Raw genomic sequence first — 19,223 nt, forward strand, 5'->3', positions numbered from 1 at the left:
GTTCTCCATAAGGGAAATGTTCCGGATCTAGAAAGAAAAAATGTAAAACTGGTGGAATGGTCTTTAATCCGGTATGTAGTCATTATGTCAACATTGGGAATGTTGATATTCATAATAATGATAGTACAGATTTAGTGTAAAGCTGGGTATACACTTGTCCAATCCAGAGCAGATAGGCCGCAGATCAGACTATTTATACAATCCTACTGCAGACCTGCTCGCAGTTTCTACATCCAATCCTCACTATTCACCTGTCAAATATTTAAGCAGACCTCCAATCTGTGTCTGCTGAAACAGTCTGCTGAGAAATATGCATTCGGCTCTGCAGGAAAGTGGATTTATTAATGAGGAATTGAATTAATTATAATGGTAAAGAGAGGGAGGTTGAGAATTAATAACCTGATTATTGGATGGGGACAGGATTTCCAAAAAAACTAAATACAACGGTGATGGGTTTCCCCCCACAGAGGCATAACCAGCCCTGGGCTCTTTGAGCTGGCACTGGTTCTAAAAATATGAGGAACAAAACAAGTAAGGGTCCCCCGTATTTTCAGAACCAGCACTGGGCTCCATTAGCAGGGGGGTAATGCCACAGCCAGGGGACACACTTGACGGGGTCCCCCACTCCTGATGAAGGTGTGGGTCATTTCCAGACGGAAACGCGTTGAGCCATATACCACTTTATGGCATGCTGGATGCTGCCTGTTGGATTCCCTTAAGGAGGATTAAGGAACTATCTGGATGTTTGCTATCAGACCAGCCCTCATTTCTATCTAGAGACACCACTGGACTACCCACTTACAGGAGGTTATTATTGCGAGGACATCTTGATTAACTACAACCAGGATTGGTAACGTCTCTTATGTATTATTGCTGGACATTATTCCGGGACATATCCAATACATTCACCCCTCCATTATTGGTACTCACATGAGTGAGACAAAATGGTCATTGACTGCTGCTCACCAGTTTCTTTTACCTGCTACTATACGCTGTTTTAAGAAATCATCTGTGTGAATATGCCACTGCCCCTTTGACAGGGAGTGGCACATGAATATTGTGTTCAAATACATCTTTATTAAATGTTTTTTTAACCAAGCCATGTACAAATTATGGCCCTCATTCAGAGCCGTTCGCTATTTGCGTTCGTTCGTTCAAAAACAAGGGGTGTCTATGCAAATGATCCGTTCGCACATTGCAGTCTGTTCACACCTCTAAGTCTGAATGAGCGAGCAAAACATACGCTCTTTTATTTCTTAAAAACGCCCCCTGGCCGCTCGCACCATACGTCATGTCAGCTATTTATTAGATTAATCGAGTACATCGAACAGGATATGAACTGCTCGCTATTCTTGTGGTTGGTTTTTTCAACCGCTATTTTGCGAGCAGTTCTGAGTTAAAAAAAAACAAGTGACGTGGTCATTGATGCTGCTATATTAATTATGCACACCCATAAAACGCCCGTTTTGACCTTTAAGCACGGCTGCGAACGGATCTAAACTCCCCGTTTTCAAGCACCTTCCCCTGTTACCACCCACATACGCCTCATCCTGTCACTCAAAATAGCAGGCACTCACTATATTGCGTACAAATGTTTTTCGGCCGCACTGACTGGTTCGCGCATGCGTACTAAAAACCGTACGCATGCGCAGATGTGCGAACATCGCTCGGAACGAGCGTACTGCCACTAGCGAGTGGCTCTGAATGAGGACCTATATTTGATATAATTTCATTTCAGTTTAGGGTAGATTTCTTGAACCCCACTTCACAAATCCATATGCCCCACTGTAGCGCTGTTATTCACTTTTTTCTTCATATATTTATTGAGGAGATTAACAACCTCCTTTTAACAGCTGCTTAATTGATAAGCGCCACTCCTTTGTTTTATTTGTGGCACCATTCTGATGTAAGAAATGTCCTGACATCTCTCCCATAATGCCCTTGGGGGGAGCCGGATGCTGGAGCTCAGGAGTGAGTTCCGGTGTCTGCCGCTCCTCATTACTATGGGAGAGATGTCATGACGTCTCTCCCATAGTGCCCAAGGGGGCAGCCGGACGCCGAAGCTCAGGAGTGAGCTCCGGCTGCGGGGAGTCGGGCGTCCACTGGTAAAATTTCAGCAGGCACCCACCAAATGGAGCTTCCCAGCAGCAGCGGTGGAGTGGGGGGCTTAGAAAACTCGGTCGCCAGGACTAAAATCTTAGTCGCCACGGGATTTGTCGAGCCCTGCAATACACCAAGAGGGAGCTAACAAATTGTACATAAAATTTCATAGAAATAAAAAGTTCAAATGTCCAAAGATAAAGTCCAAATGTTTAGTATTAATTGAGTTTGTCCATATCTTCATAGATCATCATAGATGTCCCATAATCGGAATGCCCAATAACAATTTCAAAACTTCTTCCAAAGGGATTCTGGAATATACCCACTCACCAAAATCACCCGACAAAAAAGGCCCAAAGGCCACTTATTAGTATAAATCAGAATATTTGAAAATGGATAAAAATGGCAGACATAGAACAATGATTTCAATACAAACATAAAATGTAATCTCTTACATAAAAAAAGTGTTGTGTTATCATCACTTTTTAGGAGAGATAGAATTATCTCCTGTCAACACCTTTAAGGTATGAGCTCACTGAAAGGATCCTCCATAAAGGTGGATGATGTACACGGTACCCTCTACCAGACGCGTTTTGTCCCAAACAAGGGACTTCTTCAGGGTTATAAAACCTTTAATAAAGGGTAATAAATATAACTAGAATAGGAAAGTACATGTAACAAATACAATATACATATATATATATGATGAAGGGTCTAAAAATAATGTAAATCTAAGTTAATCTTTTGGGCACTAGTAACAAGGTTGCCCTTAGTGAAAAAGTCACAGATACAGACAATACATAGAATACATACCAGGGTCAAATAACAACAAGCTCACAATAGTTATCTGAATCAGAAAGTCTTTTTCTTTAAACTGGCTGTAGTCTATTTTACACATAGACAAAACTTTCTGACAAATTTAATTTAACTCCATGTATTTATGGATTCACACACTCATGTGTTTCTCACACAATATATTGTGTGAGAAACGCAATATATTCTCTTATGTCCCAATAAACGCCTAATGACACAAACTATGATTACTTTATTATGAGGCGAGTCAGTGCTACAGTACTTCCTTTTTTCAGTCACATATAAACATTTTATTAGCTTTGTTTGTGTTCATGTCCAACTTACCTGCTGAGGTCTGGGCTAGTAGACAATTTCAGGGTTATGACATTAAGGGTAATATTTACTTTTGTTCAAACCACTGAGTTTTGGTGATTTTCCCATAACTTTAGTCATCTTCCCATTTACTGAAACCCAAACTACTGAGAAAACCGCCATGCACAATAAAATGCCCGCTACACATTGCTGCTTTGATGTTTTCAATAGAAAATATAGTAAATGTACAATTTTATTAAGCATCTGTTTCACAAGTATCTGTAGCTCCTGACAGGGATGTTTTAGAACAGACACTGCCAATTGGTCTATGTTTCATTGTGATGCCTAAAAAATAAGCATATACAGTACATGTGCTTTACTTTGGTTAAAGGAAATATGGTACTTGGGTACGGAATGCCGATGCTCGGGATCCCAATGGTCAAAATCCAGAGGCCGGCATCCCGACAGTACCCTCCCTCCCCGGTGCCTAAACCTCACACCTTAGCGTCTAACCCTAACCCTCCCCCTAGTGCCTAACCCCTTACCCAATTTTTCCGCACTTTTTTATGCACTTCTCCGAGGTTGCATGTAATAAAAAATGTGCACACCCCACAAATAGGCATTTCTAATTGGATCTTGCATTTTTTTGGAGCGGGTATTCATACGATGTTTGCGAGTTTCATAAAACAAGCATGCTTTTGCAAACTCGCACCTAATTAAATTGACCCCACATAGTGCTTATTGGATGTCAGTAGACTAACACCTACAGCTGACCAGAAGACAGGAGGCAGAAGAGGAGCACCAGGTTCTGCACCAGCTATGTAGGACTAGGATTTTTAGGAGGTGGATAAAATGACCAGTCTGATGATGATGCCATACAGGTTTTTTGTCTCAACTGTAACAACTAGATGACTCTGCATGATCTTGCCAAACAGTCAGGGCTACCATCAGGGGGTACAGCCAGGGGATACTGATGTGCTGCGCCCAGGGTCAGATCACTGATTGGTGATTAGCTGCCTTTTAGTTTCAACTGTTAAATATTTACATCATGAATTATTGAGTGTAAAAAAAAGAAAATTGCCAATATCAAATTAAGGGCCTGATTCAGACCCGCTCGCAAGCGCATTGCGCTCGCGTGCAAGCCCTGTAGCGAGTGAGAACTTCACTCGCTCTGGGCCCACAACAAAACGGGGCGGCCGTCGATGTTGATCGACAGCTCAACCCGTTTTATAGGCGGGTAGGGGGGGGTTGGCTGCACAAACGGAGGCATTCCCGAAGGAACGCCTGCCGTTTGTGGGCGGCCCTACTGACATCGCTCTATTAGAGCAGGAAGTCCACTCGGCATTGCGAGTGCTGAGACCCTACCAAAAGGGTTTCCTCGCAATGCTGATGCCGATAATCGCGACCATCGCCAGGCCGCTCGCACAAGCTGTGGGTGGTCAACCACAGCTGTGCGAGCGGCCTGGAGGACGGTATTAAAAAAAATAGGGACGCCCTGATTCAGAGCGAGCGCACGCAAATAGCGTGCGCCTCTGAATCAGGCCCTAAATACAAAACAAAATTACTAGATATTGCACACGTTTTTTTAAGGATATACACATTCCCTAAATGTGTTTTAGATTGTAGAATGTAACAAAGTTTTCAACACATTTATGGCTAGAATTAGCTGCAAATTGCACCAAACGCCAAAAAATATTTGAAAGTTGTACAGCCTGCAACCTGTTATTTTTACACATACAATATGGAATATGCAAAAATTGCAAGGGTTCCTTGGTAAGTCATTTTGTTTAATAGTGACAGGTGAATTTATACACCTCAGGGGAGACATTGGTGGTGATTCAGATCACAAAGATGCAGCCATCAGATCATCTGTGAAAAACTCCGCCATCTGAGTATCCAGCAGCTAATTCCTCCTGGGCAGAGCAACTTGTTTAGGATGCATTTGGGTTTCATGATGGTGCTGTGAAATTAATAGAACACATTTTTAACGTTTTTATTTGAATAATGTGTTCTCTGCGTCTAATGGCCCATACACACGGTACAATAACAGATTTCAACGATAACGATCCTATCATTATCGTTAAAATATGACAGTTCTGGGCCCTGCTAATGACCATACGATGGACGATGTGTGTACATGTATGGCCGTTGACGACTAACTACTGTCATCTGTGCAAGCAGGCAGACCTGGTCGATATCGACCAGGTTAGCCTGTTTACTATAGGGACGGGGTCTGCTGCATGTGCTGGATGCTCGATCCAGCACATGCAGAATGATCAGACAATGATCGTCTGATAGTTATCTGATCATTGCTGTCGTACCGTGTGTACACAGCATAAGCTGTCATTTTCCCACAGTAGCAGGATCTGTCACTTTTCTTCTTCATATAAAGTATATACCACCAAAGGAGGGGTCCACCACTTGTGCCTGCTGCAGGCTTTCTCCTTCACCATCTTCTCTTTAACTCCTATTTTGATGTCATACAATCTTTTTCTGCTGTGGGTCTCTGATTTTTTAATGGACCCACAGAATTGACTGATTGTACCACACTGGCCATAATTGCCTCCTGACTCCCAAGAATCCATATTCAAGATCATAACATGACACTATAGATGACACTAGTGCCACATTTTCATAATTGGAGAAGCTAATTTTGTGGACACGCCTTAGTTTTGCAGGTTGACTATCCTCTCCTGCCTTCTGCTGGACCTAATGCTTCTTCCCTGCCCATTCCTTTTTTTCCTTCTCAACACTGGTGCTCCTGCTCCTCTTCATGCTAACACCAAACACTGAACACAAAAAAAAATAAAAAATACAGGACTAACACAGATAAATAAAACATACTGTGACACTTATGTGGGCCATACATCTTTGGGCCGATTCCCTGTTCTGCCGATGTCAATCTGATCTGCTGATCATCGATCCGTTAAGCTGATTGGTGGACTCCATTGATCTGTGATTATCGGGGGAATCAGCAAAATACTACATGTTAGCAATCCCCGACTTGCTGATTCTGATAATTTTTGGGTCAGAAGCAAGATTGTCCAACATGTTGGATTTTCCGATCCGCCAACCCAGGCATCGACAGAATGGGTTATTGCTCCGATAGCTGCCTGATGTATGGGCTCCATTAGCCCAAGCACACCATACTCACACACAAATAAACAATCACAGGACTGTAAAATAAATGCACACTAGCTAATCGTAATTATCATCCAAAGAAAGCCACCAAACTCTAGCCAGCTTCGGCAAGTCACCTCACTACTAGTGTGATGACTGAAGAGCATATAGGTTTACCTAACCAATAGAGAAGAACCAAGAATGGACATCAGTTTCTGTCAGGTTTGCTGCAGATTTTCTAAGCATCTTCCATCATTTCTAGCTAAACTGAAGGAGGTGTGGGTATTTTGAAACCGATGAACATCAATGGCGGTTTCCATAACACTATCAAGATCAATAAGTAGGACATATTGTGGTTTGTAAGCCTAAATTACTGGAGATTCCCATCTGTTTCTAAAAATGCCGCCTAACACACCATTTAGTAAATTTGTGTCTCACTCTCATCCTAAGTGATTTGGGCTGAAGCTGATTAAAATCTGTTTATTGTAGTTGTACAATTAATGTATAGTGTAATAATACTACAACTGCCATACATTACATATGGCATGTATTTTAGCAATCTGTGTGAAAAACAATATAGTTATGCATAAAAACACAGAAATGCAATTGTTTGTTGTTGCAAAGAGTAATTAGCTGGTAATAAAATAATTGAACATTTTATTTCTTCATTCCCAGAGCAATAAGATATATGTATGGCAGATTTATATAGTGGTATAACCTCTGTTGCAATGAACATTTCATTTTTATGGAAAGTTAAGTTCAGTAATGTGTGGGAAATAGATAAGACACAACTATTAAAACCTCTCCTATGCTATTTGCAGGGGAACTTCTGGACACAAGCACCCCACTTCCACTGTTATGGAAATTTCAGTTAATTCCTAGTGGGTGTAAGGTTTATGAGCTGGGGATGCTGATTGGACATGCTGCTTATGAGAACAAGTCTCTAATCCCCATTGCTTACAGACGAGTGGATGCAGAATGCTCACAAGGATGCCGGAGCAGGGCAAAATCTATTTCATTAGCTGTGAGAAATTAACTTGGGGGCTTGTGCATTAGCCCAATGGTTTGTGCAATATGGGTCCTGCATGATCGCATGCAGTGTTTCTGTCCAGGGAGGTGGCGGCGATGGCCTCCCTTACCCCAAACCCCATAGGTCACTCAGCCGGCAGAGGATCATGCAGATGTTCTGATGCTACGTCCATGGATGCAGCTCGAAACAGTAATGCATGTAGTGATGCCTCCTGCTGCATTACCATAATAGTGCTATCGCAGCTGCTACCATGATAGCAGATGCGATAGCAATAATGTCAGACCTTGAATCACCCCCCTTGTTTAAAAATGTTGGAATCCTTTAGTACTAATTCAGCTTCTGCTTCCTTGGATGTACCAGGCCAGTGGATATGAATTAAGAACATTTTTGAGACTTATTGTTTCCTTTTGTTAATGATGTTTCACAGCATCATCTGATTGTACTATGTTATACATAATACATGTTATACAGTATACAGTATATATAAGAGAATCACATAAAATAAGAAGTCTCAATGTGGCATGTACGCTTATATAATTACAGATGCAAAACAAGTTTTGCAAAATGTTCGCCTCGTTGAGCTTACCGCCCGTACACACAGCACAATGTGCCGATATATCTAAAGATATATCTGCCATCAGCTGTGCTGCACAGCCGGCGTGATATGTCTGTGAATGATGTCGTTCACAGACATATCATCTGTGCACACTGGCCGATGCACACACGATATATAGGCAGCTGCTCAATTGAACGGCTAATATATATCGGCCAGTGTGTGCCTGACACACAATGGGCCTCATTCAGAGGCGGTCGATAGAGGCAAGCGGTCGTTCTGAATCAGGGCGGCCGCTTGCATCCTGAACGGCCGCCTCCTTGTCGATCGTTAAGCTGTGGGTTAACACCCACTGCTCTAACGACCGACATGGGTGATGGTCGCTATGGTCAAGACCATTGCGACCATCGGGGCTTACTGCCAGACCCTAGGGTAGGGTCTGGGCACTCGTAAGCCCCAGGGAGCTTCCTGCTCTGTTCGAGCAGGAAGTTCCCCACTGACATCAGCAATGATGTCAGTGGGGCTGCCCCCAAACGGCAAGCGTTCCGTCTGGAACGCCTCCGTTTGGCCGGCCACCCCCGCCGCCCGGCCTGCCCAGCAAACGGGGCGAGCTGTCACTCAAAATCGACAGCTCGCCCCATCTGCTACGAGACCCCTAACAACGGAGTGCCCGTCGTTAGCTGGGTCTCGTGCATGCGCATGATGGAGCGGGCTCCGTCGTGCGCATGCGCTGTGGGGCAACATCGAGTTGGTTGTGAGCGCTCAGCGCTCATGACCGACTCTGAATGAGCTCCTATATGTGTGATATCATAGTGGGGATATAATGTCATTAGGACTATGGCTAGGTCCAGAAAGAGCAGCCACTATTATACTGTACTTTGGGTAGCAGAGAAAAACATTTATTTATTTATTTATTTATTTATTTATTAACAGTTTCTTATATAGTGCAGCATATTCCGTTACGCTTTACAATTGGAAACATTGATAGAACAAAACAGGGTAATAACAGACAGACAGAGGTAAGAGGGCCCTGCTTGCAAGCTTACAATCTATAGGGAAATAGGCATTGATACACAAGGATAGGGGCTATATATTGCAATTTGGTCCGGCCAGAATGCAGAGTTTCTTGGTGGGCTGCATGATCCAGTCACACAGGAATGTCGGCAAAATGTCAGGAGTATGTGAAAGAAAGACAATATGTGAGGTTATGTGTGGACTGTGAGAGGGGATGTAATAAGACATGGAAGCTATGAAGGTTATGTGGTCAGTTCTGGAATCTGATAAGCTTGTCTGAAGAGGTGAGTTTTCAGGGAACGCTTGAAGGATTGAAGACTAGAGGCAAGTCTTATTGTGTGTGGTAAGGTATTCCATAGAGTGGGTGCAGCCCGAAGAAAGTCCTGTAACCGTAAATGGGAGCAAGTAATGCGCGGGGATGAGAGACGCAGATCTTGTGCTTAGCGGAGAGGTCGGGTTGGGAGATATTTTGAGATGAGTGAAAAGATGTATGTTGGTGTAATTCGGTTAATAGCCTTATGTGTAAGTAACAGTATTTTGTATTGAATACGGTAGAAAACCGGCAACCATTGGAGGGACTGACAGAGCGGGGCAGCAGATGATGAACGTTTGACAAGGAAGATAAGCCTCGCAGCTGCATTCATAATGGATTGTAATGGCGATAGCCTGTTTTTGGGAAGACCAGTAAGAAGACTATTGCAATAGTCAATGCGGGAAATAATGAGTGAATGGATTAGAGTTTTTGCAGTGTCTTGTGTGAGATATGGTCAAATTTTGTATATGTTTTTTAGATGTATGTAACATGATTTTGAGACAGATTGAATGTGGGGAACAAAGGACAGTTCAGAATCAAGGATGGCAGCGAGCTTGTGGGGTGGGGTGGATTGTTGAGTTATCAACAGTGATAAAGAGATCAGATTGGTAACTGTTATTGGCCGGTGGAAATATAATTAATTCTGTTTTAGAAATATTAAATTTCAGGTATACAGATGGTGATAAATCTGGAGAGGACAGGTAGATTTGAATATCATCCGCATACAGATGGTACTGAAATCCAAAAGAGCAGATTAGTTTGCCAAGAGAGGTGGTATAGATTGAGAATAGCAAAGGACCTAAGACAGAGCCTTGCGGTACTCCAACTGATAGAGGTAGCGAAGAGGAGGCAGAATCAGAAAAACAAACAGAAAAAGAGCAATCAGATAGGTAGGAAGAGAACCAAGAAAGAGCTGTGTCCTTAAGACCTAGGTATTGTAATGTTTGTACGAGAAGAGAGAGGTCAACAGTGTCAAAAGAAGCAGAGAGATCTAGAAGAATTAGAAGTGAGTAATGGCCTTTAGTCTTGGCAGTGACCAAATCATTTACTACCTTAGTCAGTGCTGTCTCTGTGGAGTGCTGGTAACAGAAGTCAGACTGAAGTGGGTCCAATAAGTTGTGGGTGTTAAGAAAGTGTGTGAGGCCGGTGTAGACAAGTCTCTCCAGTAGCTTGGAGGGGCATGGGAGCTGGGAGATAGGACGGTAATTAGAGAGAGTGTTAGGGTCAGAATTTTGTTTTTTCAGAATGGGAGTAATCACTGCATGCTTGAACAGTGATGGAAAGATGCCAGTAAAAAAGAGAGAGATTACAGATTTTAGTTAGGGTTGGGATGAGCACAGGAGACAGAGCTTTACTAATTTGTGAGGGTATAGGATCTAGAGGAGAGGTAATAGAGTAGGAGGATGAGAAGAGTGTAGATACTTCATCTTCATTTGTGGGGTCAAATGAAGAGAATGTGCCAGAGGGTTCAGGTAGGGAATTGAGTAGGTCACTAGCTGAGGAAGAGAATAACATTTCATTTCGGATATTATCATGCTAATTTATAAGAAAAATCTGTATTTAATGTACACATTCCCCTGTAATAGTTACAAATAAACTCAAGAAAATATTGACAGTTGCATACCTCCCAACAATTGGACTTCTTAGTTCAGGATCCCCGAAAAGGGGATGTGACCTCATGGAATGTCTCCCATTTCTGTCACACTGGTGATGTGCCCAGGCTCTCCTCCTTGCACCGTTTGGGTGCCATGTGCATGCATACGGCATCTATTCAGAGTACGCCTGCTGCTCTGCTTTGCACAGCAGCAATGATCAAATGCTCCCGCAACCTTCCCCCCACTCGTAGGACACTGTGGCCTGCAGGTGGGACAGGGGGACAATGTCCAAAATTGCAACAGTTGGGACTTATGGGAGGTATGCAGTTGACATGACATGAGAGAGTGCATACATTTGCACTGGATGCCAGGGAAAACGCATTTTGTGTTATAATTTCACTGACCGGTAATTACAACAATGGACTATGCAATTTATAGCCTAACAAACTTGATTGCATGCACTAGCATAAGTCTGCGTAGGTACTTGGCAATGGATGTGTGACTGCCACCCTACCCCTGAGACATAGATTAATTTCTCCTTGGGACATTGACTGGTGCCCCCAGGACATAGACTACCATCATGCCACCCTCAGGACATTGACTACCAAACCTCCCCCTTAGGAAAAGATTCCTAAGGTAGAGTTTGAGAGTACCGGAGGGGTGTTTGGGGGCACACCCAGCGCACAAGTCTAGGTTCAACAGTGCTGATTTTGATCAGTTCCAGCCTGAACAGCCGTCTCTTCGTAAATATAGCCAATAGTAAATTAGAAATCTCCCTGATTCAATAAGGATCGCAATAGCTCTTTGACTCTGTGCTCAGATACTGTAGGACGCAAGCGCTGTGCCACTTTTAAACAATTTATAGGAATGTGCATTCGCCAAAAATCGCTAATTCACGTGAACACTGACATTGTGTCCGACTCAAGGGTCTATTTACTGAGCCTTGGATGGAGATAAACTGAATGGAGATAAAGTCCCAACCAATCAGCTCCTAACTGTCCCTCTTCAAACACAGCCTGATTGGTTGGGACTCTATCTCCGTTTACTTTATCTCCATCCAAGGCTTAGTAAATAGACCCCTCAGAATCAGCCCCAAGATGTTCATTGTCCCATATAAACATTCTATTTATTTTCCTATGTGTCCTGTTTAAACCATCTCTTATGACTTCTATGTAAATATATGTTTAAGTACGTATGAGCACGACATCATTAATTAATACAAACAGACAAGTCAAACATCAGTTACATTGTACAAAGTGCCAAGTGAGGATGTTCTTCTGCTTCACAAATCTCTTTGTTTCTGAGTATTCACTTCCTAGGAGCTCTGTCGCAATTTTAATACACAGAAATACATTAAGGAAATCCGTAGGGATTTGTTTTGTTCATTTGTTTAATTAGAAATTCAAAATGAGATGGCACACAACATACAGTATGTAAAACACTGTGTTATTTGTTCTTTCGTTTAATTAGAGATAATTTGTGAAACAGAACTGGATGGGACCCAATATACACAAGATTATATACAAAACGTTGTGGAAAGATAATCAAAGTTCAATGTTGGACAAGACAACCTCAGTTCCTCCGCAAGTAAATCCAGTGTTTCCTGTTGTCAGAGCCAGTCCTTTGTTTTTGAGTGTGTAGAATAAAGTAAGATCCCGGGCCGTAGCTAGGGTAGTGTGGCCGGTGCCATCACATAGGGCACCGCAGGTCAGGGTGCCCTGTTTGGGACCGTCAAATTCTGTTTATTATCATTCTTGCTTGTAGCTTCCTCTTATTTCATCCCCAGCATCTCCTGGCCTCTCCTATCTCTTCCCTGGCCCTTCCCCATGAAGCCATGGCCCTTTTTTGAGTGCATTATGTCCCTTTGAAAAATGAGGGGGCGCCAATGCTCTTTCTGCAACAGGGCACCAAAAAGTCTAGTTACGGCTCTGGTAAGATCAGTATGTTTTCATAGGTTGCACTAAACTGGCTGAAGGTGTTTGGTTAGATCTGTATCCGATTGGCAAGAAGATGCATCCAACCCAACCAGGTGCCACATACACTGCACACAATATGCGTTGATTGTGATCGACCAGTCAACTGTCGACACTCGATCGGTAGATCGCGGTGACGTCCAGCAGCAACCAACAAGAAACAGGGTGATTCTTATTAGAGATGAGCAGTTTGGTTTTTTTGAAAACCAAACACACCAAACTTTGATGTTCTGAGTCAAACCGAGTCCTGGCTCTGATCACTTTCGGATTCTTAGAAGTCCTGACTTAGGTCTTCTCGCCAAGTTAGGAACTTGATTGCATTTAAGTGCCTCCCTCATGATTTCAGGTGCTGTGAGGTGGCCAAAATTGTCTACAAATGGCTGGGATGAATGTTATTAATGTTAATAATACTACTGGAACTAAAACAGGTCCAAGTTACCTGAAAGTAGCTGTTTTTATGCAATTTTAAAGAAAACAAAAACCGAACCAAAACACACAAGGGTGGTTTTGTCAAAACCAAAACACGACGATAATTTTAAACTCTCTCTAATTCTTATTGGCTTGCTGTAATGAAGCCGCTGCTGACTGAAGCCGTGGTTTTTCCTTTTGGCTGTCACGTGTGACAACACTAGCCAATAAGAATCAGTCTGATTCATATTGGCTGTCACATGTAATAGTCTCCATTGCGCCGTCAGGATCAGGAATGAGAGGGAGCAAGGTGCAAGTGCAGCACCAGTACTGGGACATGTGGGGGGAGTGTGTGTGTGAAAGCCAATTGAAGAGACTCCTGGATCTCTCATATTCACTGGCAGCATAAGAGGAGATAGTTGGGACTCAGCAAAAAAGAGAATACGAAGGCAAATACGAAGGAAGTTTCTTATGTACATAAGTAAACCACTGTTCCATGAGTTTGATGCATGGAAGGAGGGGGTGTAGCGGAGCACTATAAGACACACAGGTGGCAGATGAGGGGCACACTGACAAACATACAGAGGGGTAGGGCACAAAAAGGTACACATAGGTGGCAGGTGAGGGGCAGCGTTACTGCTCGCCATTAGCTAGTAATGCTGGTAGGGAGCTGATGCAGAATTTTACTTGGTGGTTCTGAGGGCTTATTTGAGCAGCAACTGCATAAATAGTGCTGTTCTGCAGCTATATTCTGTTACTGTGATATGGGTTCAGAAACTGTATTGGTCATAGCACAGTGTGTCTTGTATCTGGGAGTGTATAGTACTTTATCCAGCTCCATAACACTGTCTGAGAGCTGAACAGTCTGGATTACCTTGAATCCGGACCACTCCGAACTTCTTAATCTGAGCCACATCCGAGTCCTGGCTCAGGGTTTCCCACCAGGCTCAGATCTCAGATCGAGGCTGAACGTCATCCTCCCAGGGTCGGATTCTCACGCGGTTTGGATTCCATATAAGGAGCCGCGGCCTCCATTCACTCCAGTCCATCAGGATATATTGATTATAACTGATGACATCATAGCTCACTATTTAAACTAATTTAAAGCTATAATTATTGTTTAATCCATGTCCTGTCAGGTAGGCATCGGCGAAACTAGACATTTGGTAATGGGTGGTCCCAGTTCCAACCCCTCACTTGAACTTATGTTATATTTGAAGTTTGGCCCCTTTGTTTTGTGACCATTAACCCTTAGTTAGGCAGCAAAGATTTCTAGCCTTATTCCTAATATCAGGCCATCATTTCTGACTCCTGGTTGAGGTGAATAGCCCAGGTCCTGGCGGCCACCTAGGCACTCATGTCCTTTAGGATTATGATAGAGTGTGATGGTCCTGCACAGGTTCAGGTGCTCCACCATCGGAAATGTACAATCATTTCAGAATCTAAATTCAAGTAATTTTAATGTAAACACCAATCATCTTTGCATTTATTTTTGTCCTCTAAAAATGTAACAATTCTTTGCCAAAGAAAACGGGTGTGATGGGTATTTTGTTTCCTGCTATGAAGTGAATAAGACTAATCTCTGTATAACAGTAGTTCCCAAACTTTTTTTTAATTCAAGGCACCCTAGAGTATCAGCATGTTTTTCACTGCACCCCCAGGTTTATTAACTAATAACATATTGCCCCGCTGAGTCTCAGACAAAAGATGTCAGATGCTGCTGAAGAAGATCTGCCTGGCTCATCGAATATTTTTGCAGAATGTGGATAGAAGCCTTGTATATCCGATAGGATAGTATCTGACCTCTCCCACAATGGCGAAGCCCAGGATAAAGCTTGACCAGTCAGGAGGGCAATGATATACGCAGTCTTAGTCCTTCCAGTGGGGAAATGTGTAGCTTGTATTTCAAAATGAATACTACATTGGTTGAGAAACCCTCGACAATTTTTTGGGTTACCATGGTATTTATCGGGAGTGAGTAACCTGAGCTTGGATGAAGGAGAACAATTAACAGTCCTGGAAGTTTCGGATGAAGAAAACAAAAAAGTAATTGAAGGCGCTGTCAGAATATTACATTTAATTAATAAAAAAGCTATAAAAAATATATTAATACATGATAATTACACCAACCTTAATACATCTAATTCAATAAAAGACCGTATCTCCACTTGTAAAGATCTCAGGGCCTGATTCAGACCCGGTCACAAGCGCTGAGTGCTCGCAACTGGGTCGATGGTGGCCCAGAGCGCATGCGCACGATGGAGCCGGCATGCGCGAGACCCCGATAGCGACGGGCAAGCCGTCGCTCTGGATCTCGTACCAAAGGGGGCATGCTGTTGATGTTGAGTGACAGCACGCCCCCTTTGGTGGGCGGGCCGGGGGGGTGGCTGCCCAGATGGAGGCGTTCCCATGTGAACGCCTACCGTTTGGGGCCGGCCCCACTGACATCACAAGTGATGTCAGTGGAGAGATTCCGGCTGTTAGAGCCGAAATCTCTCTGTGGTTTGCGGCAAAGAGACCCTATCACAAGGGTCTCGTCGCAAGCCCGATGGTCGCGATCTTCCTGGCCGCTCGCTATAGCTGTGGGTGGTCACCCACAGCTATGCGAGCGGCAAGGAGGCCGTTCTAAAAAATAAAAAACAGCCCTGATTCAGAGTGAGCGATCTGTCAGAGCGTCCGGCTCTGAATCAGGGCCTCAGTCCGGATTTATACATAAGTCTGTTATGATTACTGAAAAAAACTCCACATTTGACACTGTAATTCCAGGTGGTTATATCTAACCAAGCAGTAACACAGTTAATAATCTGTATCCACTTGTATAAACAAAATGTATCCAGAGAGTTTCTTTGTTTAAAATGTACACATGTTCAATCTCATATGACACTTAATAAAAAAGGAAGTATAAAATGCTAGGAGACATGCTGAAATTCTCCAAGTAGTAGTGTAGACTTTCATTCAATCACCATTATGTCTGATATACTGACATGTGAGAGAAGATAAATGCTTGATTTATGACACATACAGTATATAGGGGGTCATTCAGACCCGGTCGTTAGCGCAGATGCGCTCGGACGGGGTCGATGGCCCCCCACAGAGCATGCGCACGACGGCGCCGGTGCCGTCGTGCGCATGCGTGAGACCCGCTATGACCGACAGCGCCGGTCATTGCGGGTCTCGATCCAAAGGGGACGAGCTGTCGATGTTGATTGACAGCTCGTCCCATTTGGAAGGCGGGCCGGGGGGTGGCAGCCCAAACGGAGGCGTTCCCATGGGAACGCCTACCGTTTGGGGGAGGCCCCACTGACATCACTAGTGATGTCAGTGGAGAGCTTCCGGCTCAGACAGAGCCAGAAGCTCTCCGGGGCTTACGACAAGGGAGACCCTACCCTAGGGTCTCGTCGTAAGCCCCGATGGTCGCGATGGTCTCTGACCATCGCGACCATCACCGGAGTGGTCGTTAGAGCTGTGGGTGTTAACCCACAGCCTAATGACCGCAACAGAGGTGGGCGGTCAGGATGCAAGCGGCCGCCCAGTTTCTGAGCGACCGCTTGCATCCTCCGACCGCCTCTGAATGAGGCCCATAGTCTCTTGTGTCCAATAGCAAAATGATTGTTTTCACAGATAATACATCCGGGAAAATAGGGAATAGTCCGGTACTGACACAATCTGCCAGTTCTTAATGTACCGTCTTTCACACAGTACTGCACTTAATATGTAAGGCTGGTGGCAGTGGAAATGTTGAATAAATGTTTAAATTCCACTGCCGCCGCTCCTAGTCTGCGGCACACATTGTACACAGCCCAGGGGGTGGTAAGCAGTAGCAATGTTCAATAAATGGTAATATCTCACTGCCGCTCTCTGTCTGCAGCACAAGTTGTACACAGCCCAGAGGGATATTATAAGTGATGACCGGTCAGCACTTCCAAGCAAAATGGAGTCTCTACGCGTTTCTCCTCCTCTGGTCATCTCAGTGGCTTCCTCAGGAGACAGTGATGTTTGTGTCCTGCACCAGTTCTTTTAAATGTAGCGGCCAGCTGTATCTGGTCAGGTCGACAGGTGCTTATATAATTTGGCTGAAGAAACCTGAAAAGTTTTATCTGCATGGAAAACTCCTGTAAATACTGCATGATCTGTTGTTGCACTGTTTCCTGTAGGTTCACACGATCAGTTAAATCAGACATGATGTTTGCCTTAAGGTTTGTTCTCCTGCCCAAACCATTGGGCCTGAACAAACTATCACGGTCTCAGTTTTATCTAGATCTGGCTCGGGGCCCTTAGGTATGATGGATGTGAATAGGAAACAAGGTAGATTGATAAAACTTTGGCTCATGGGTATGAACAGGAGCTTAGGTGCACTAGTGTAACCACAGACTTGCACAGATAAGCATGAATACTGGGCCTGATTCAGAGCCGCTCGCTCTGACAGAGTGCTCGCTCTGAATCTGGGCCGGGCTTTTTTTTTTTTTGGAACGGCCTCTTGGCCGCTCGCATAGCTGTGGGTGACCACCCACAGCTAATGCGAGCGGCCAGGATGATGGTCGCGATGGTCAAGACCATCACGACCATCGGGCTTGCGATCATCGCAAGCCCCAGAGAGCTTTCGGCTCTAACAGAGCCGGAAGCTCTCCACTGACATCACTTGTGATGTCAGTGGGGCTGCCCCCAAATGTCAGGCGTTCTCATGGGAACACCTCCGTTTGGGCAGCCACCTCCCCGGGCCCGCCCACCAAAGGGGGCGAGCTGTCACTCAACATCTACAGCTCGCCCCCTTTCGTGCAAGACCCGGAGTGACGGATTACCCGTCGCTAGCCGGGTCTCACGCATGCGCACGAGGGAGCTGGCTCGTCGTGCGAATGCACTGTGGGCCACCATCGACCCATTTGCGAGCGCTCAGCGCTTGTGACCGGGTCTGAATCAGGCCCACTGGACTGGAACTATAGTGAACTGATCAGGTCCACTGAAGAAAGCCATCGAGTGAGTGATGGGATGTCAGCGTTTGGAAGTGGTGACAGGGGAGTTGTCAGAGAAATGCAGGCGTTTCTTTCCGTTTGAACGCCGTTACACTGAGATGGCATACGCAGATTCAGTACTCACTGCGTGCAACAAGCCTTGCCATTTCTGAGTAAGGTCAGAGCTGCTGTAATTTTGCATGAGGGTCCGGTGTTACTCTACTGTATGTTACTGATGCGTACGCAAGACTGTGAGGTCTTACAAATATGAGAAAGTGGTAGTGGGCGTCTCTATGGTTGCAAACATTATAATATTTTTGCAGTAGAGCTGCATGTGGTTTTGGAGCTGTAATCACAATAGCGATCCGTGTTGAATAAGGCACTAAGGGCCGTATTTTGGCCCTCATTCAGAGCCGTACGCTCTGAGCAGAGCGCACGCTCTGAATGAGGGCCGGGCTCCATTTTCATGGAGCGTCCTCCTGGACGCTCGTATAGCTGTGGGTCACCACCCACAGGCTATACGAGCGTGCATTGTGATGGTCGCGATGGTCGAGACCATCGCGACCATCGAATTTGCGAGCCGGAGCCTGCGGTTGAGGTTTTCAACCGCAAGCTCCGGAGTGATTTTGGCTCTATCAGAGCCAAAATCACTCCCACTGACATCACTAGTGATGTCAGTGGGCCGGCTTCTGACGGGAGGTGTTCCCGTGGGAACGCCCCCGTCAGGGAGGCACGCCCCCGGCACGCCCACCAAAGGGGGCGTGCTGTCAATCAACATTGACAGCACGCCCCCTTTGATCGGACACAACGAGCGAAGGACTTTCCTTCGCTCGTCGCGTCTGGCGCATGCGCACGACGGAGCTCCCTCCATCGTGCGCATGCTCAGTTCATAACATCGACCCACTTGTGAGCGGACAGCCGCTCGCGAGTGGGTCTGAATCAGGCCCTTAGTTAGCGGCAAAAAGTAGTTGTTTTGCAAAAAAGTGACATCATTTCGCCAGCAGAAACTTATCCCCATATTCAATTGTTGCTACTTTTTGCCAGTGTGAAAACGCAATGCAATG

The sequence above is a fragment of the Taudactylus pleione genome, unplaced genomic scaffold, assembly GCF_031769625.1.
Source record: "Taudactylus pleione unplaced genomic scaffold, aTauple2 ptg000199l, whole genome shotgun sequence".
NCBI classification, from domain to species: Eukaryota; Metazoa; Chordata; class Amphibia; order Anura; family Myobatrachidae; genus Taudactylus; species Taudactylus pleione.